This window comes from Macaca thibetana, chromosome 15 (genome assembly GCF_024542745.1).
Source record: "Macaca thibetana thibetana isolate TM-01 chromosome 15, ASM2454274v1, whole genome shotgun sequence".
NCBI classification, from domain to species: Eukaryota; Metazoa; Chordata; class Mammalia; order Primates; family Cercopithecidae; genus Macaca; species Macaca thibetana.
In genome coordinates, this window is record NC_065592.1 from 10,178,387 (window position 1) to 10,185,517 (window position 7,131).

The window sequence follows — 7,131 nt, forward strand, 5'->3', positions numbered from 1 at the left end:
CTCCGGAGGCGGAGGCAGGAGAATCCCTCAAACCCAGGAAGCAGCAGAGGTTGCAGTGAGCCGAGATCGTGCCCCTGCACTCCAGCCTGGGCGACAGAGAGAGACTCGTAAAAAAATAAGAAATGGAATGAAATAGATGTCCTGTGGGTATCTAAACACCAACACTTCCAAAACTGAACTCAGCATTGGTAGAGGGTGATGGTGTAGTCTAGTGGTTAAGGGCAGAATGATGTAACAGTTAAGATCTAGGAGTTCAGGTGGGATGGGTGTGGTGACTCACACCTGTAATCCCAATGCTTTGGGAGGCCAAGGCAAGAGGACTGCTTCAGGCTAGGAGTTTGAGACCAGCCTGGGCAACACAGCAAGACCCTATGTCTATAAATGTTTCTTAAAAAATAAGCCAGGCATGGTGGAGTGTGCCTGTCCCAGCTACTCAGGAGGCTAAGGGGAGGATCACCTGAGCCTGGAGGTCAAGGCTGCGGTGAGCCTTGATCATGCTATTGCACTCGGCCTGGGTGACAGAGTGAGACTCTGAAGTGCAATGGCATGATCACAGCTCACTGTAATCTTGAACTCCTGGACTCAAGGGATCCTCCTGCCTCAGACTCTGGCGTAGCTGAGACCACAGGCACTAATAAATCCCTTCCTTAGCCTGGCCTGGCCAAATAATTTTTAATTAAAAAAAATTTTTTTTTGTAAAGATCTAGGAGTGCAACTACCAGCTTTCTATCCAGGTCCTGGCCAGGCACAGTGGCTCATGCCTGTAATCCCAGCACTTTGGGAGGCCAAGGTGGATGGATTGCTTGAGGCCAGGAGTTCAAAACCAGCCAGGGCAGCATGATGAAACCCCATCTCCACCAGAAATATAAAAATTAGCCAGGCATGGTAGCGCACACCTGTAGTCCCAGCTACTCGGGAGGCTGAGGCACAAGAATTGCTTGAACCTGGGAGGCGGAGGTTGCAGTGAGCTGAGATTACACCTCTGCACTCCAGCTCTGGGTGACAGAGTGAGACTGTCTCAAAAATTAAAATTAAAAATTAATATATCTAGGTCCTACTACTTTCTAGCTGTGTCTTTGGGCAAGTCCCTTAACAGCTTTGCGCCTCAGTTTCCACATTTTTAAAATGGGAATAATAACATCCCAACCCCATAGGGTTGTAGTGAGGACTGAATACGTTCTTGGCACAGTGCCTCTTTCCTAAAACAGGTTCTCTCAGCCGGGCGCAGTGGCTCACGCTGGTAATCCCAGCACTTTGGGAGGCCAAGGCAGGTGGATCACCTGAGGTCAGGAGTTCAAGACCAACCTGGCCAATATGGTGAAACCCGTCTCTACTAAAAATACAAAAATTAGTCGGACGTGGTGGTGCACACCTGTAATCCCAGCTACTTGGGAGGCTGAAGCAGAACTGCTTCAACCTGGGAGGCTGGAGTGCAGTGGCGCAACAAGAGAGCCAGACTCCATCTCAAAACAAACAAAACAAAACAGGTTCTCTCTGTGTTCCCCATCTCAGGAATACCACTACCACCCACCAAAACACCCAAGTAAACACCCAAATTATCCTAATTTTCCCTCTCTCATATCGAAACAGTCACCAAATTTGGATGAGTCTCCCTTTTTTTTGAGACAGAGTCTCACTCTGTCCCCCAGGCTGGAGTGCAGTGGTGCGATCTCAGCTCACTGCAAGCTTTGCCTCCCGGGTTCACACCATTCTCTTGCCTCAGCCTCCTGAATAGCTGGGACTATAGGCGCCCTCCACCACACCCAGCTAATTTTTTGTATTTTTAGTAGAGATGGGGGTTTCACTGTGTTAGCCAGGATGGTCTCGATCTTCTGACCTCCTGATCTGCCCACCGCAGCCTCCCAAAGTGCTGGGATTACAGGCATGATCCACTGTGCCTGGCTGAGTCTCTCTTCTAATCTGGCATGCCTCCCCAACCCCCCAGCTCATCACCTCACCTGCACCTGCTTCCTCTCTGGCCTGCGCCTGCCTCCCACCTCCTCTGGCCTTGGCTTCATTGTACACATCAACTCCATGGACAGCTTTGAGCCCCTTCAATGTGCCACGCCCTGTTCCTATAAAACAAGGACAAATGAGACACTGCCCTGGTCCTCGGAAAGCAGAGGAGTCCTGTGGTACACAGAAAGGCTTCACCCTCACCATGCCATGTGACCCACCCCTCTGTGGAACTCAGTTTCCCTATTCTGTGAAGAGGTTTGGAACCAAATGATCTCCTAAGGTCTTCTCTGCAAACATATTCTAAGATTCTGCTACTGGAATCTAAGCTCCTTCTGGGCAGAGACTTTTCCTGATTCATCTTTGATTATAGCAGGTAGTGCGGAACTCTGTACTCTATAGGAGTTTGCCAAGAGCTTGCTGAATGAGTAAATGAATGAGTGATATCAGTCACTTAATGGCTTCCCTTTGCCAACAAGCTAAGGACCTACCTAGAAGGCATGCAGAGCTCTTTACAGCCTCTGATTCCAACCCACCTCAGTGTCCTCTGACCTGGAAGCTGCCTCCCAGAGCTGGAATGGAGCACTTGGGAGCATCTGAAGAGCTTCATCCACTGGACAAACCTTCACTGAGAACCTATTACACACCAGGGCCAGTGTTGCTGCTGGGAACAATGATGAACAAAACCTGTTGGTAGGCCAGGTGTGGTGGCTTACGCCTGTAATCCCAGCACTTTGGGAGGCAGAGGCAGGTGGATTACTTTAGGTCAGGAGTTCGAGACCAGCCTGGACATGGCAAAACCCCATCTCTACTAAAAATACAAAATTAGCCAGGTGTGGTGGAGCACACCTGTAATCCCAGCTACTTAGGAGGCTGAGGCAGGAGAATCGCTTGAACCCTGGAAGGGGAGGTTGCAGTGAGCCGAGATTGTGCCACTGCACTCCAGCCTGGGCGACAGAGCCAGGCTCCATCTCAAAACAAAACAAAACAAACCCCAAAACCTATGGGTCTCCTTGCCTCCTGGGGCTGATATTTAAGGAGACCACATAGAGGGAACCACAAAAGACACAGAGCAATCCATGCTATGGAGGGAGAACACGGGGCCTGTGGGAACCAGAGGAGGTCCCCAACCTAGTCCTGGGGTCCCGGAAGGCTTCCCACAGGAAGTCACGTGGAAGCCCAAGTCTAAAGGAGGTGTTTCGAGTCTATGTGCAGGGCCAAAGACACTCCCTCCCTACTAGAATCTCCCAGGTGGTCCTCCAGCTTCTCCTGGCAGAGTCCAGAGATTGGTGAGCTCTTTGGGTAAGCCAGCCCACTCTGGATGCCCAGCTGTCACTGATAAAAGTCCTTCCTTCTGACCCAAGCCTACTCCACTCCACCCTTTAGTTAGTAACAATATTATCGTAACACCCATAATCTTTCAGAGTATTTATTGCACGCCCACTTTGCACCTGCCAGGTGCATTGCAAGCACCCCCTAATTGCCTCCTCACAGGGACTCTTCAAGATCCCCTTTTCAGATGAGAGCACCAAGACTAGAGCACCAAGACTCCGAACCGGTGGCTTGCCTGAGCACCCGTAAGGCCTCAGCCCCAGGCTTTTGTACCGTCGGGATCCCTGCCCCTATGCACTGACCTCACTGCCTCCCCTTGGACTAGCCTCACCCAAATGCTTTCCCTTTGGGTCCACACAAAACAGGGGCTTGGGCCCCATTCCCTGTTCCCTCCAGCAGGCCGGCCAGCCCAGGCGTAGGCCTCCGTCCTCTCTGAAGCTCGTAGGGAGACAATGGCGGGGTAGGTGGGGGAGGCGAGGGCGCGGGTGCCCCCCTGCCTGCTGTCCTTTGTCTTCCCGCCTGCTCCCCTCGCGCGCCCCGGGAGGCTGGGAGGCGCCTCTCGCAGGCTTCCTCCTCCCATTCTTGTGCTAATTGGGTGTCAAGCTGAGATCAGTGAGAAAGAAATCCGCCCCGGCTCGGGTTAAACTGCCGCCAAAGACGAGGGCTGAGCCCAGAATATCATTAAACCAGGAGGAAGCAGGGCCCCCTCCTCGGGGGGAGGGGCTGGCTACGCATTTCAGGCCCCTTTGAAAGTCACTCGGTCACCCCCTCCTTTGCTGCCACAGCCTCAATGGGCCCCTCGGAGGTATTTAACCTTCTTCCCAGGAACTGAAAGTGATACACCACGCAGTGGCCTGGGTAGCCACTTGCCTGTCCCGAGGGCGGCTGGACCTCCGGGAGCGCGCGAGGCTAGCCCCTTCCAGCCTCTCCTGGAGGAGGAGAGAATTTGCAGATGGGAACACTGAGGCTCAGGGAAGGGGACTTTCCTCCCAGCTCTGCCATTCACAAGCTCTGTGGTCTTTGGAGAGACTTTGCCTCTCTGAGCCTCAGATTCCTCATCTGTGAAATGGGGATAAAAATGTACCTGCTTTGGGCCGGGTGCGGTGGCTCACGCCTGTAATCCCAGCACTTTCGGAGGCCCAGGCGGGTGGATCACTTGAGGTCAGGAGTTCGAGGCCAGCCTGACCAACATGGTGAACCCCTGTCTCTACTAAAAATACAGAATTAGCCAGGCGTGGTGGCGGGTGCTGAGTCTGAGACAGGAGAATGGTTTGAACCTGGAGGTGCAGATTGCAGTGAACTGAGATTGGGCCACTGTACTCCAGCCTAGGCAACAAGAACAAAACTCTATCTCAAGGAAAAAAAAAAAAAAAAAAAAACCACACACACACACACACACAAGATAGTACCTACTTTGGAGGATTTAAAAAAAAAAAAAAAAAAAAAAAAAAGGTACCTGCTTTGAATAGGAGGATTTAATGAAATCATGCACCTAAAGCGCTTTGCACAGGGCCTGGCACATAGAAGTGCGCCATACATTGTGGCCATTAATGGGAACCTAAGGAAGGGGGTTTGACTTGATACTCGGACCTGCAAACAAAGCTTGCTCCTCTCTGGAGGCGTGCAAATAGAAGAGCCCACAAAGGATTCTAACAACTCTAACCCCTCTCCCCAACCCTGCAGCCTCGCTGCCTGCCCTTACTTACGTATTTATTTATTTGAGACAGAGTCTCGCTCTGTCTCCCAGGCTGGAGTGCAGTGACGTGAGCGCTCAGCTCACTGCAACCTCTGCCTTCCGGGTTTCAAGCGATTCTCCTGCCTCAGCCTCCCAAGTAGCTAGGGTTACAGGCGCCCACCACCATGCCAGGCTAATTTTTTTTTTTTTTTTTTTTTTTTTTTGAGATGGAGTCTAACTCTGTTACCCAGGCTGGAGTGCAGTGGCGTGATCTCGGCTCACCGCAAGCTCCACATCCCGGGTTCGTACCATCCTCCTGCCTCAGCCTCCCGAGTAGCTGGGACTACAGGCGCCCACCACCATGCCCGGCTAATTTTTTGTATTTTTAGTAGAGATGGGGTTTCACCGTGTTAGCCAGGACGGTCTTGATCTCCTGACCTTGTGATCTGCCCGCCTCAGCCTCCCAAAGTGCTGCGATTACAGGCGTGAGCCACTGCACCCTGCCTAATTTTTGTTTTTAACAGAGATGGGTTTTCACCATGTTGGCCAGGCTGGTCCTCAACTCCTGACCTCAAGTGATCTGCCCGCCTGGGCCTCCCAAGGTGCTGGGATATAGGTGTGAGCCACTGCGCCCGGCCTGCCTGCCCTTCTTTAATTGGCCCTGGACTTTCAGACCTCTGCATACATGGTTGCTCCCTCCATCTCGAACAATCTTCCTTGAAAGCCCTCCCTGACCAAGATACGCCCAGCTTGGGTGCTGGATTAGGTGCAGCTAAGCACACAGCCTTTGCTTCTTTACCCACCATCCCCCTCTCTGAAGACGGTGGCTCCCTGAGGGCAGATCTGGGACCCAGGTCTCTATCTTGCTCATCTGGCAGTTCCCTGCCCTCCCTGCACTTTAGAATTTGCTCCATAGGGCCAGGCGGGGTGGCTCACACCTGTAATCTCAGCACTCTGGGAGGCCGAGGTGGGTGGATAACCTGAGGTCGGGAGTTGGAGACCAGTTTGACCAACATGGAAAAACCCCGTCTCTACTAAAAATACAAAATTAGCCAAGCGTGGTGGCACATGCCTGTAATCCCAGCTACTTGGGAGGCTGAGGCAGGAGAATCGCTTCAAACCAGGAGACGGAGGTTTCGGTGAGCCGAGGTGGTGCCATTGCACTCCAGCCTGGGCAACAAGAGCGAAACTCTGTCTCAAAAAAAAAACAAACAAAAAAAGATTTTGCTCCATAGATGAACTTACAGGGTGCTCTGTAAACTGTGGGGGCACTATATAAATGTCAGGAAATGTCTGAGAAACAGTAGCTATTTTTGTCAGTTAACTTCACAAGCATGTATTAAGCACCTGCTGCATGCATGGAGACGACTCACATGGCCATGGCTGAGGTATGATCAGATGCAGACCCGAGAGCTGAAGGGGTCACAGGCTCACCAGTCCCTGTCCATCATGGAGGGGCTGCAGTGGGGTCCAGGGCAGAAGTGGGAAACTTAGCCTAGTCTAAGTGGGGTTTTAACATCTAAATATATCACCCTTTTCTCTTTTAATTACCACGCATTGAGCAGACACCAGCACCAGGTCCAGTGCTTAGATTTTCGTGCATGATCTCATTGAATTTTCACAACTATCCCAAGATAGGGATTCCCTGACATCCATTTACAGGAGAGGAAACTGAGGCTTAGCCTGGCAAGTGGTAGAGCTGGGATCTGGATGCAGGCCTGTCCGACTCCAGAGCCAGAGCTCTTCACCACCACTGCATACTGCCTTCAGGTGACTATGTTCAACCTGGAGGAAGGAATGCCTCACTCTGGAAGCTCCTTCTTCTCATTGTGGAGAACTCACTACTGAGGGTTAAAGACACAAAGCCGCACTGCCAACCAAGTCCAGGCCCTTGGAAACCCAACCAAAGGCCCTCGGAGGCCTGTCACAGGGTCCTCTAAGTTGGGGACCTGCTCACGGGTGAGGTGGGAATCAGCCTCTCCATGCTTTCCTCGGCCAGGAGTGGATTCTCCAAGCTCCACACGCCCTCTGCTGATCACACTCAGGCACGGCAGCTATACCTGCCACATGACCACTCAGCATCGCTCCGCAAGGCCCCCTACTCCAGTTCGGCCTCTGCATCTCAAATTCTCCCAAGACAGGCAATGGATTCCTCTGTCTTGCCAAGT

General features: G+C 52.1%; 1 protein-coding gene across 1 annotated transcript in view; it reads left to right on the top strand.

Moving 5' to 3' along the window:
• Window positions 1-7,131, top strand: part of GOLGA2 (golgin A2) — a 434,268-nt gene that overhangs the window by 313,726 nt on the left and 113,411 nt on the right. The gene's annotated exons all lie outside the window — the stretch shown is intronic.